The following is a 14,599-nucleotide window of genomic DNA, read 5'->3' as shown; positions in this document are numbered from 1 at the left end:
AATTTACCAAATTATTGAATTACCAAATTATCAAATTATCAAATTGTCCAATTGTTATATTGCCAAATTGTCAAATTGTCAAATTATAAAATTGTCAAATTACCAAATTATCAAATCTTGAAATTCCTAAATTCCCAAATCTCCAAATCTCCAAATTTCCAAATCCCTAAATTTCCAAATCCCCAAATTTCCAAATCCCTAAATTTCCAAATCTCTAAATTCCCAAATCTCCAAAATTCCAAGTCTCAAGATACCTAAATCTCAAAATTCCCAAATCTCGAAATACCCAAATCTCCCAGTCCCCAAATCTCGAAATTCCTAAGTCTCCAAATTTCCAAGTCTCCAAATTCCCATCTCTCCAAATATCTAAATCTCCAAACTGCCAACTCTTCAAACACCTAAATCTCTAAACTCCCATCTCTCCAAATACCTAAATCTCCAAATACCCAAGTCTCCAAACTCCTATCTCTCCAAATACCTAAATCTCCAAACTCCCACCTCTCCACCTAAAAAAAATGGCTCCCACCTCAAAGCGCTCTAACTTCCCCCATCACTTCCCGACCCACCAAACAAAGAATACTCCCCAACAAACCATTGCTTACGCCACTGATCCATCCGCAATTCCATAAATCTCCCGTTTGATGGTCCCGAGATGGGCGTGATTAACTCCGTTCTGCGTAAAAATCGTGCAAAGTTCGCGAGCGCATAAATATCCCGACGCATGCATAATCAGTGCCTTAAAAGCAGCGAACAAGCAGGCAGCCGGATAATGTATTATGTGCAGGGTATCGAACGAAATGGAAAGTCGGATGAGAGTCGCGCAGAGATCACGATCTTTTCGTTGGATTGTGAAATAAGAGTTGGCCAGGAGCAACGAACGAAACCATGTAACATCGGTCCTCTTCTTTTATTTCTCGCGTCGCCCTGCAATCGGGCTGGGAGAGTTTAAAGGATCCGAAACGCGAAGATTAATATCTTTGAAACAATGAGTAGTTGTATCACCTCGTTACTTTTTTGCGGGCGAGTAATTGGCGAAAGTCGTGCTGGGACACAAATTATTTTTCTGAAGTTTTGTGTGGAGATTCAGGGTAAACGGAAAGGGATATGTGGTTCTGGATGTTTATGGAAAACATCTAGTATCATCCTAGGAACATCAATCCACATCTATTTCCTAATAATCCCTAGCATCTACCCTTGAACGTCCACATGCATACGAGTCAAAATAACGTTCCCGCAATGTATCCAACCATAGAACCGAATCCCGGCCACGTAATAACGTCGATAATCATCGAAAAGGCAGATCAGCATTCACCGGAACCGATCCAACCTCAAGATGAAAGATGCGGATAAGCGATGATCGTCGGAGGCCGATTGAATTTTGCTAAGCCGAAGGCGACGACCCCTGAAACGAGCAACCCGGTCACCGATCTTGCCGATGCCAATTATACCAATTACGACGTCCAATCAGCGCGCGTATCGCGCCAACCGAAAGGCGAAACCGCTCATTAAATCCGGCTTTAATACCCTTCCACCGGCGTCCTGTAATGGGATGGGCTCATCGCAGGCCTCTGCCGCGAAATAGGGAACGTTGCTCGTCCCCTGCTGGGTCCGCCGAGGTTGTCAGGGTCATTCGATTCAAAGGAAGGTCACCTCAAGGTCATAGACTCACCGGCCAACGATTACACGCCGCGATTTCACCCGGCTACGTGCTCGCTTTCGCTCGGACGCGGTGCGGAATTGCTTTGTCTATTCAATTTCAGACTATCGAACCGATTTCTTGATTTTATGCTTGATTATGGGGGAAGTTTAATAAGGTGAGGTATATTTAGGAGGAAGTTTAATTAGGATATAATATGGAATAGCTTTGTTTAGTTCGGAGGAATAGTGATAATGATGGTGGGTGATTTAATGGTAGATTATGGTGGATGATTTTATTTGTGAGTCTGTAAGATTGTGACTTTGTGGGTTTATGACGTCTGTGAATTTGATAATTTATAAATTTGTAAGTTTGTAATATTTGTGGGTTTGAAAGTTTGTGAGTTTGTGGGTCTATAAGGTTGTAACTTTGTGGGTTTATGAAGTCTGTGAATTTGATAATTTGTGGGTTTGAAAGATTGTGAGTTTGTGGGTTTATGAAGTCTATGAATTTGATAATTTATCAATTTATGAGTTTGTAATAATTGTGGGTTAGAAAGCTTGTGAATTTGTGGGTCTGTAAGATTGTGACTTTGTGGATTTATAAAGTCTGTGAACTTGATAATTTGTGGGTTCGAAAGTTTGTGAATTTGTGGGTTTATGAAGTCTATGAATTTGAGAATTTATGAATTTGTGAGTTTGTAATATTTGTGGGCTTGAATGTTTGTGAATTTATGAGTCTGTCAGATTGTGACTTTGTGGGTTTGTGAAGTCTGTGAGTTTGAAAGCTTGTTAGTTTGTGGACCTGTAAGATTGTGACTTTGTGGGTTTATGAGTATGTGAACTTGACAACTTGTAAATTTGTGAATTTGTAAGTTTGTAAGTTTGTGAGTTTGTGAGTTTGTGAGTTTGTGAGTTTGTGAGTTTATAAGTTTGTAAGCTTGTAAATTTGTGAATTTCTAGTATTACAATCTCATGATTTTTTAATTTGTAAGTTTGTGACTTTGTGAGTTTATGAGTCTATGAGAATTTGAATATTTGTGAGTTTGTGAATTTATGAATAACCCACAATTCGCTACTTTTTCCACCTCAAAACTAAAAGAACCTTCACATTTGAAGAATCATTACCTCTCAAACACCCCTTTCCCTACCTCAAGGTTTCCCTACAATTTTCTCCACTCTAACCTGAAACACTCCAACGTCCATTACAGTTGATTAACATACCACCCGACAATTGTAAATCAAGTTCGACCTAAAAGAACTAAAAGTCCCTGTCGCAATTCAAATGTAAGGTGCTCGTATGAACAGGAAACGTAACGGAATTCCAACTAATTGTAAATTGCAATAACACAACGTGTTGCTAAAGATATCTGAAACACGTTGAGAAACATGGATTTCGACATAAACCTTATTTGTACAATTATCTCTATGGTCCATTAATTTGTTCACGTTATATCGCCGGCAGCTAGAGTCAGGATAATGTTCTTTTTACTGATCGCTTTGAACTTCAATCGGTCGATTGTTAGAAACTGGTCACTGCTGGAAATTAATTGCATTTAGTCATCGATATACTTTCTAATGATGATGTTTTCTGCGATTTAACAAGGATCTCGTGTTTTTGTAGCGATTCTGGATATTATTGAAAACCGACTCGTGTAACGAGAATGGATTTCATTGCAGGTGAAACTATTATTTGAACTAATGAGGACGGATAATTGATGTGGTTGTGGTTTTGTGTACAGATGGCAACCCATGAGATGGCGTGGGATGGAATAATAACTATAGTAGGTTTAAACCGTTTCGAAGTACATTAAGCATGTTCAAAGCATGTGGAATCAAATTGAACAAGTTAGAAACCTTCTGAAACCAACTTAAACCCATTCCTACCACGTAAAACCAAATTAAACATATTCAAACCTAGTCAAATCATAGTAGGTCAATTCACATCATTTTAAACTAAATTCAATTTCAAATCAAGTAAAACTAAATAAAACAAATTCAAACTCTTTCAGACCATGTGTAACCAAATTGAACAAGTTAGAAACCTTCTGAAACCAACTTAAACCCATTCCTACCACGTAAGACCAAATTAAACAAGTTCAAACCCTCTCAGACCATATAAAACCAAATTAAATTTGTTCAAACCCTCTCAAACCACGTAAAACCAACGTAAACTTCTTGTAACTTTTAATAAAAATCGAAATTGTCGATAAATCTTGTACGAAGCAAAACAAATAGGCAAACGGTTAGGAAAATCGAATCGAAGCAAAAGGAGCTCCCATTGCATTGTATCCACGGGTTTTGCCGGATGATTTACAGGACAACCCGGACGATCCTCGAACTTTCACCTTCAACCAAGGAATATCCCTTTCACGGCAGTTACGTGGCGCGACAGGAATAAATCGAGGCTTTTTATGGTGTATTTAAACGAATTGAAATTACATACTACCGAAGTTGGCCCTACATGGAAACACCGGGCTACGATTATCTCAAGCCTTTGTGTCAGTCCTTCGTTCATTTTTACGAGCCATTCGTAAGCGTGTAATTTCTTCGCGTAACATTTGCCTTACTGCCTATTCTCGTAAAACTCGATACCCGAGGGTGCAAAAACATGAGCAAGTCGTTTTTTGAGGAGGTTCATTTTTGGAACTTCCTTGTTCTTATAAGGTTTGATTTTTTAAAGTTTGACTTGTGATGGGGTTGATAGGATGATGGGGTTGTTTAATAATCGATAGGGTTCTTTGGTAGCTCTTTCTTTTTTTGGTAGTTGTTAGTTGTTATTACTGACTAGTAGAAGATGATTTGCTAATAGTCGATTCCTAAAATTAATATGCGATATTTAAAAATTAAGGTGTCATTAGGTTGTTAGGTATTTCAGTATGGATTCAAGTTTTCTTAACATTCAAACTCTTACATTTACATCCAGGTGATAGCAGGTCCACAAAATTTGTGGATTCCTCTAACTGTAAATAATCGTTTTGCAACTTCCTCTAATATCTATATCACGTAAATCATGGGTGTCACATCCTAACTTCTCAAATTTGAAGATCATTAGATCTACATCTATTATTCATAGATAACAAATTTTCAAGTAGCATAAGTACTAATAGCACTATATAGGGATTTGGGGGTGTAGGAATTGGAAGCTTGAGAATTAGGAAATTTAGTAATTTGGGGACGTGGGAATTTGGGGGTGTAGAGACTTGGAGATGTAAGGATTGGGGGATGTAGAGATTTGGGGATGTGAGGATTTGAGATTGTGGGGATTTGGAAGCTTGAAAATTTGGACATTAAGTTATTTGGGGATGTAGGGATTTGGGGAAGTAGGAATTTGGGGGTGTAGGGATTTGGAGATGTAGGGATTTGGGGATGTGGGGATTTGCAAGCTTGAGAATTTGGAAATTTAGTGATTTGGGAGTGTAGGGATTTGGGGAAGTAGGAATTTGGGGGTGTAGGGATTTGGAGATGTAGGGATTTGGGGATGTGGGGATTTGCAAGCTTGAGAATTAGGGAATTTAGTAATTTGGGAATGTAGGTGTTTGGAAACTTGAGGATTTGGAGAATTAGGGATGTGTAGATGTGGAGATTTGAAGATGTAGGAATTTGGTGATATAATAATGTGGGGATGTAGGAATTTGAAAATATAAGAATTTAGGTATGTAAGAATTTGGGGATGCTGGGACTTGGAATGTAAAGATTTCCTCCAGAAGCCCCAAATCTTCATTTCTCCTATTCACAGGTCACAAATATCTAAGTACCCTAAGTATCCAAATCCTCAAGTCCATAGGTATCCACATTCTCTCCAAATGACCCACTCCACAAATACCAATATCCCCATCTCCTCAATGTCCACCATCCTCAAATCCCAGCGTCCCAAATCACCCATCCTCCTCCTAAAAACCAGAGGCATCAAGTCCCCAGTACATAAGTTCGATCTGCATCCCAACCTAGACCGAAGGTAGCAACCCGCCGGAGGCCCAAATGAAAGAGAAGGCAAACGCAAATACGATGTAAATCACGGCACGCAGAGGGAATCAATCGAGCCGGTGATCGAAGATCACGGCGTCCGCGGTTATCAATAACCTCAATCACTGGGTTGTTAGAAATGGCGGTCGGGCCTTAACGATGCAATTAGAGGGAGCTCGGAGCCGTTCGAATTAGGGCTGATAAATGTCCGGAACGCCCCCGCGCGGCGTCGTTTTTCTCGTCGATCGGAAGCCGACGAATTTATTCGGCACGCAGACGCAATAAACCGACGCTATTCGCGTCATTAATCGCACGTCCGACCGTAATAAGCCTTTAATCTCCGCGCGAGTTTGCTACCAGTGGTTCCTCGCCTTAGGTTAGGTTTATTCCGCGAATTTCTGCCAGGGAGTCTCTCACGCGGTCACTCGCGGTATTTACGACGAGGAGAGACAGTTTTCGCGCCGGGCCGATTAATAAAGTTAATTAATGCGGTTAATAAATATCGGCCGGCTGGCGGTAAATCATGCCGAAGGCCACCGTCATGGACGAGCGAAGGCTCCTGCAGATCCTGGGATACGGGACCAGTCTCTCCATGGAATTTCTGAAGTCTTTTGCATCTTTTTGTTAGGATACTCTTTTTGTCCTGTCGATCAAGTTTTGTTTCGTTCGATGAATTCGGTTCAAGTTCAAAATTCGGTTCGATGAATTTATTTGGTTAAGTCTGGGAAACAATCCATGCTGTCCAAAAATTGTGATGCCTTAAAATTTTATTTTGTAGATGATGTTCAAAAGAAATCTTGAAACCCCAAAGTCTCAAAATCTTGAAATACTTAAATCTTTAATTCTGAAATTTCGAGAAGTTATAAATCATCCAATTTCCTAAACCAAACACCAAAATTCTCAAACTTTCCAATTTTTTTCACTTGCATCTTCTAATTTATAAAATTCTATAAACTCAGTAAATTAACATTGAACTCTACCAGCATAAAGTCTACCTCGCGCCACAAAAAGAAAGCTGAAATCGCGCACAAAAAGACATCGCTTACCGTTCATTTTACAGGACGTATGATCTCAATATCCAGATCGTGAACCAGTCTGTTTCTTTCAAGTTACAAGAGTTTCTTCCGACAGCGATAAGATAGTTTTTCCAGCCAGCAACTTGTACCAGTCAACTTATGCAAGCAGATACATACTTTATTAATTCTACGCGTTGTTCAATTCTTTGTCCCGTTTAAATTTAGCTTGTTGAATTAATTACTCTATTACTTGTGCAACAACAGATGTTATCGTGTTCTCACACGTGTTCGCAGAAATTTATTTATTATCTCTGGTATTCCAGTTGCTAGATCCATTTCCGAGATCCTGGCGACCGGATTTGTTGAAAATCGCCGACTAGGTGGTCTAACGATCTAGTGACATTTCTGTTTTATTTGCTGCGCGAGAAAGTTGCAGGAAATGATTTGAAATTTAAATTAATGAAGTAGGAGTTGTAGGGATACTCGAATTTAGACTTTCATAATTTTTTGGATTTAAGAAATTTTGGAAATTTATTTTGTGTTATTTAGTATTTCAAATGTTAAATTGCGAGATTAGAAATAAGATTCTTGTAGTTTTCAATTTTTTAATTCGCAAATTTTTTCATTGCAATATCGCTGGATTTTTATGTTTTCTAGATTTTGGGTTTCTGAGACAACAAATTAAAGCATTGTTAAAGCTACTAATTCACAACAATAATAAGCCACTAATAGCAACATTGTAGCAGCAGTGTAACACTGTAGCATTGTAACATTGTAGCACTGCAACATTGTAATATTGTAACATTTGCAACATTCCAACATTGCAGTACTTTAACAGCTCAACATTGTGGCATTGCAACAATGCAGTATTTCAACTTTGCTACATTTTATTTCGACATTGCAACGATGCAGTCTTTCAACATCATTGTAGTTCAACATTGCAACATTGTGGACAGTGTAACATTGCAGCATTTCAACATTGCAATATTGTAACATTATCGACATTGTAATATTGTACCATTTGCAACATTGCAACATAGTCTACAGTGTAACATTGTAGCATTGCAACATTGTCGACATTATAACATTGTAACATGTGCAACATAGCAATGTTGTAACATTATGGACATTATAATATTGTAACATGTGCAACATTGCAACACTGTAACATTATCGACATTATAATATTGTAACATGTGCAACATTGCAACACTGTAACATTGTCGCTATTGTAAAATTGTAACATTTTCAACGCGCAACATTACAACATTGCAGTATTTCGACATTACAATACATCAATAGCACAACAATGTTGCATTTCAACATTGCTACATTTTAAAATTGCAACATTGCAACATTTCAAAATTAAACAACTTGAAAATCGAAAAATTTATAGATCGTAAAATCGTAAACTCCGCAGTTTGTCTTTAACCAAAATAGTCCTCGATCGCCATCGAACGTGCACAATGAACCGAAGTAGACTTATCTACTTTCACATTCCAACGAGCGCGAAACGATTTGCCTTGGTGCTTTATTAAACGGGCTTTAATTGCGAGTGCAACAACCGACCACCGTATTTGGCGACGATTAATCTCATTTGTCAGGACAACGCACACTTCCTAGTACATCGTATTCAAAGGCTATCCGATAGACCGTGGCTGATATCGTTGCGATGATACAAAGCTTCACCTCGAGCCCTGCGGCGCTTATCGTAATCGCGACTGATCAATAATTAACAGAGACCCGTTCTCGTCCTTCCTGTTTACGGACGTACGAAAAATCTCTACAAGTTTTTGACAAAAATGTAATCTAAGCACAGATCAAACTTAATATTCATCTGTAATCTATTGTGAAAATAATAGAAATCCCTAATATTCCGATGGTTGAACGGTAAGGAAGATTATGAAAGTCAGATCGAAATTTCAGCCGAATATATTACAGTTTAGCTCCGGTAATACGGACAATGCCGTGAAAAGTTACGAATTATATAATATTGGTGGCATAACCTCAATATGACCGGGGATCTGTAGGTCTGTCTAGGTATCGTTGCTTCTATCAGCTTGCAAGTTCCAGTTCAGTTTCTAATAAATACAAAGTCGACACGGTTTTTATTTTCGTATCGCACCCCTTAACAATTTCACTGTTATTTGAAAATTAATTACGGATCGTGGTTTGTTTTATTGACAAATATGGCGTTGAATGATTTCGACGAAAATTATAGCTGTCTGAAAGTGAAGGTAATAAGAAAATTCTGGGTAACCCAATGTAATCTTCGTTCCTGAGAAATTTGATTATTTTTATGTTTATAGAAATAGGATCCATAGATTGGTGATGGAAGAAGAATGTTGGAAGTAGATGATTGATTACTTAATTTTTGTTAGGGACACCAAATTTGTAAGCGACTGTACAGTAAGAGGTAGGACGCACGTGAGCGTGCCAACGGCGTGGCTCATTATCAGCTTCGCTCTTAATTGAGATTAGTTTCGTTAACGTGTTCGCAACTAAACTAGTTCCGTAAGCCGATATCGAGGTTCTATGTAAATGTCATTATCATGATCAATGAATGGAAATAGAAGTCGATTAAGTGATTGAAAGTGTAGGTGGCTTTCTAATTCTGCGTTTCTTTTTCTTTTATTGCGAGCTATTTTCGATTATACAAGTCTTACAATTTCTTTAAATTCTTTAGTTTGCAAATTTTTAAATTGTTAAGATGATAGCTTATTAAGTTGTTAAATTGTTAAGATGGTAGCTTGTTAAATTGTTGAATTGTCAAACTGTCAAATTGTCAAACTGCCAAATTGTCAAACTCTCAAACTGTAAAATTGTCTCAAAGTCTCAAAAATCACAAAGCCTCATAATCTCATTTCTAATCCAGCAAGAACCAATTCCTAATAATTCCAACATATTAAAAAACCTTTACCCAACATCAAACCTCATATCGTTCAATACTTTTCAATAGTTCCCCCATAAATTCGCATATTTCGCAGAACCCAATTTTTTTCCACCTCAGTTCGCAAAACCCGGACCATTCCCGACGTAGTCAATCAAGATGACCGATTCGAGAGGTGTCTGCGACCTTCTCGCACGCTCCCTCGACTCGAAATAATCGAGCACGTTCCTGCGTTCCAGCGTCTGCACAGGAGCGTCGAGGATGCCGACGACGATGGCCCCTTGGGCGGGGTAGGTGCATTGTACAGTTAGGATTTCGAGGAGGCGAACGGCATAATGAGAGAAACGTGCTGCCCCCTGGCCTGCGATCTCTCGCAGGCCATATATGTATACACCGTGGGCCCATAATTCGTGGTACTAGCGAGCTCAGGGACATTCGGTTGCTTAACTGTTTAGTGGACTCGTGGTCCAGTTTTGGTACTGATGGGTGAACAGTACTGATGAACCAATTTCGATAGTGACGGATGAACCTTGATACTTTTGGATGGACCTTCATATTGATCGACAAACTTGATTCAGATGGAACAAACTTAATACTGATGGGTAAACCTGATACTGATGGTCCAAACTTGATATTGATCAACAAACTTGATACTGACGGACCAACCTAGACGTTGCTGGATAACCTTGCTGATGATGGACCAAACTAGATATTGATCGACAAACTTGACACTGGTGGACCAACCTAGATGCCGATGGATAACCTTGATACTAATGGACCAACCTCGCGATTGATCGACAAACTTAATAATGATGAACCAACCTAGATGCCGATGGGTAACATTGCTGCTGATGGATCAACCTAGCCATTGATAGACAAACTTGATACTGATGGAACAAACTTAATACTGATTGGTAAACCTGATACTGATGGACCAAACTAGATATTGATCCACAAACTTGATACTGACGGACCAACCTAGACGTTGATGGATAACTTTGATGCTGATGGATCAACCTAGCCATTGATAGACAAACTTGATACTGACGGAACAAACTTAATACTGATTGGTAAACCTGATACTGATGGACCAAACTAGATATTGATCCACAAACTTGATACTGACGGACCAACCTCGACGTTGATGGATAACTTTGATGCTGATGGATCAACCTAGCCATTGATAGACAAACTTGATACTGATGGAACAAACTTAATACTGATTGGTAAACCTGATACTGATGGACCAAACTAGATATTGATCCACAAACTTGATACTGACGGACCAACCTAGACGTTGATGGATAACTTTGCTGCTGATGGATCAACCTAGCCATTGAAAGACAAACTTGATACTGATGGAACAAACTTAATACTGATTGGTAAACCTGATACTGATGGACCAAACTAGATATTAATCCACAAACTTGACGCTGGTGGACCAACCTAGATGCTGATGGATAACCTTGATACTAATAGACTAACCTTGCTATTGATCGACAAACTTAATACCGATGAACCAACTTAGATGCCGATGGATAACATTGCTACTGATGGACCAACCTTGCTATTGATCGACAACCTTGATACTGATGGATCAATCTTGATACTCATGTACCAACCTTGATACTAATGTACCAACCTTGATACCCCTGTACCAGGCCTAGTACTCAAGGACCAACTTATCCTCCTGCAATATACAAAATCCTCCTACTAAAGTCTCCGGCGATCTTGTCTCTCCGCTGCGGAGACCTCTGCTGAAACAGTGCAGAGTAACGAGAGACGAAGACAGCAACAATTTCGCCTTCGCATTTTCAAGCAACGAAGCAATATTTCCGTGTACTTTCTTTTCAAAATATTCTCCGTACAGTGCTGGTCGATACAGAGCCTTTTGCAATTCGACCCTCAAAATTTGATTAAAAACGAAAATATATTTTTATAACATTTCAAGGGACAAATTGCAAAATCGGACTCGGTACGGAGCCGTCTAATGAAGCGAAGAATACTTTAGAAAAGAAAGTACGAGAAAATATTGTTTTTTCGCTTGAACGTGTCGCGTCGACGAAATTGTTGCTGTCCTTGTCTTTTCTCACGGGAGAGACAGGGATCGCCGGAGCTTCTCGGTTTCGCCACCAGGTGCTCCTAATTTGATAGACTAAACCCTTAACGTTCACCGTATTAGGGGTCGTTGAGGACCCGTGACCAGTCACGTGACGAGCACCCTCTGCGAGCCTTCTGATTCGTGTGGTTCGAAATAATTAGGAATTATTCAGATCGGTCTCCGTGATTCGAAGGCTGGAAATGATTATGTGGACCGCATTGGGTTAAGTTGTAAGATCTTGATTAGCAAAATCTCGTTACGCCGGCAACCAGTCATAGATCGGAAAAATTGTTCGAAAAACACCGCAAGGCCGCTGACCGGATCGACTAGTCTCGATCGTGCAAGTTAGAAAACGTGGTTTGTTCAGGAATTTCTATCCAAGGCTCGTGAGAACCGGGTCGAAGAATTTTCCAATAAGCGATCTTTCGGTGCGTTATCGTTCCTCATTATCGGATATGATGGTAGCTTTAGACGCGGAACATGCCGGTTTCATGCTGCTCTCGCGATTTAGGTTGATACGCTCGAGCGAGTTGCTTATTGACAGCGTGGCAGAAATGTGTCACACGGAGGAAAGTAAAAGTAGGTGTAGAGCGTGAGAGATGTATTTTTAGAAATACTGTCTATAATGGATTATGTAGTATGGCATGGACAGTTTGTAATTCCTGTTATAGATGAAGACAAATTAGCTTTTTATCTTATGTAGTTATCTTCTGTTTTGTGGAGTTTTATCTGAGTGTAGCTACCTCACAAAATATCCCAAAAGTCTCATTAATCTATCACCCTATTTCACAATATATCATCGTACACCTCATACAATGTTCCAAAAGTGTTATTTATGTACGAGCCACTTTGCAAGTGTCCAAGTATAGTTAGATAGTAACATGATCCAAAAGTGCCTATCGTTTAATATCCTCCACTTACCATCCGTCTTCTCAATTGGATTGCAGTGCACGTTCGTTTATGAATACATTTCGAGCACGTCCAACTCGATCATGATATCGAAAACGTGACTCCCGATAGCTATCTTTTCTTTGGTGAGACCCTATTCGTCTTGGAGATGCTTTCGCTAGGAAGTAATCGACAACCGCTTATTACATCCTAGTTGACTAACCGACACTTGATTATTCTTACAATGATGGATTAATTAAGTTGGCCGGATTGATGTTGTTTCTATAGCATCCTGTTTGCGAGTCTATCTTCTTGACGTACTTTGTACTCTAATTTAGAGGAGATTTGTGGCGTTTGAATGGGAGGATTATTAACACTTTGATGGAGTCATGAATGATAGTTGCAATTTTATGTTCCTTTGATGGGTAATAATTAATATTGCTGTAATTGTTGGTAAGTTTTAATTAGAGGGTGTTGTGAGGTTAGGTTAGGTTAAATGATCAAATTGGCATTTGCTGAAAGGGTGTAAATATAGAAAAGGTTGGAAGGCAGGAACATTTTTAAATTTGGGAATTCACAGATTTGTGGATTTGAGTATTATGGCTTATTGAAGAATTTTATCACAAAATTAGAGAAATATCAAACTCTTAATTAGGAAGAGAACCTATTACTATCCTCAACAGTAGCCATCAAAGTACATCAACCATTTCAAAAATATCCCACTCAAATATTACAACTAATACCTTCATTTCCAAACGCTACCTCATACTAAATCAAAGTAGCCTCATAATTCATCTCAACCTTCCACGTTCAAGAAGCCATAGAAAACAGAAGCAGTCATTAAAAGTCAGAAAACTCGTACCACTTTCGCCAGGGGCCCGCCTTGTAAATCGAGGCTGCTTGTAATTAGCTTCAACGGTGGTAATTTCTAGTCGTTGCGTGGGTGGGTCAATTGCGTACAACAAAATCCTTCGGAATGTCGCAAGGAATCGTCACTCCTACGCAAGGACTCTCGAGAGCGGATAAACGCGGTGATTCTCGGGAAAGACTATAACGCAGTACATCAAAGAAATGAATTCTTAAGAAATGTGATGCAATACTGGTGTTACTTCCATTTTTCCAGTGATGGAGACTATTATTTCTAGGATACTCTCGTTATATTGCCAACTTTTGGAGTTTTTAAGTGACTCGTAGGTTATGTCTTTGTTTATAGGTTATGGTGATATGTCTGTTCGATACAATCGCAGAAAGGTATCAGGGTCTTTTAGCCATTTTGTAGAGTCATAAGCGACCATTTTGCAGAGTCATAAGCGTCCATATTGTAGAGTCACAAGCGTCCATTTTGTAGAGCTACAAGCGTCCATTTTGTGAAGTCATAAGCATCCATACTGTAGAGTCCTAAGCGTCAATATAGTAGAGTCATAAGCATCCATTTTGCAGAGACATAAGCGTCCATTTTGTAGAGTCATAAGCAGCCATTTTGTAGAGTCATAAGCGTCCATTCTGACGAACCGTAGTCACATGCCACCTATAACATGCGTCACGTGTGCTACACATAATCCTAGAGGTTAAAGCATTCCCCCAAATCATAACTTTAAGGAATTAACTCTACATCACCCTAATTTGTTCTTAGGTTTACGGTTCGCTGAAATAGCCCAGATGCCCGTCCCTGCTCTAACGAGCATTGCGTAAACACGGTTGCTCATTAACGCCCGCTGATCCAATCCCACGGCTCCGCAAGTCGACTTACTGACTGACTGACTGACTTACCGACTCGCCCCGGCTCTTCTATCCGCCTTGCGAAATAACCGCTGCAATTATGCGAACGACACATTGTTGGCCGCGCTTCCGCGTGGAAAGGGTTTCGAAAATTTCCCAGAGGATCTACGCGAAAACGAAGACACACGAATCCATTCAGCGACGAACGGTTCTTCGTTTCCCAGCCGGTTGCAGCATCGTCGAGGATCAGGGATTCGCTTTCCAGGTTTCGGGAAAGCGGAGGATTGAAACGGCTGACAGCCTTGGCTCGGTTTGTTGGAAAAGTAGAGAAGTAGGGTAAGATAACAATAGTCAAGGACGCATTGTGTACGTGTGAGTGATTTG

Source organism: Megachile rotundata, chromosome 15 (assembly GCF_050947335.1).
Source record: "Megachile rotundata isolate GNS110a chromosome 15, iyMegRotu1, whole genome shotgun sequence".
Lineage (NCBI taxonomy): Eukaryota > Metazoa > Arthropoda > Insecta > Hymenoptera > Megachilidae > Megachile > Megachile rotundata.
The sequence above is the reverse complement of the archived record's forward strand: the minus strand, read 5'-3'. Positions refer to the sequence as shown.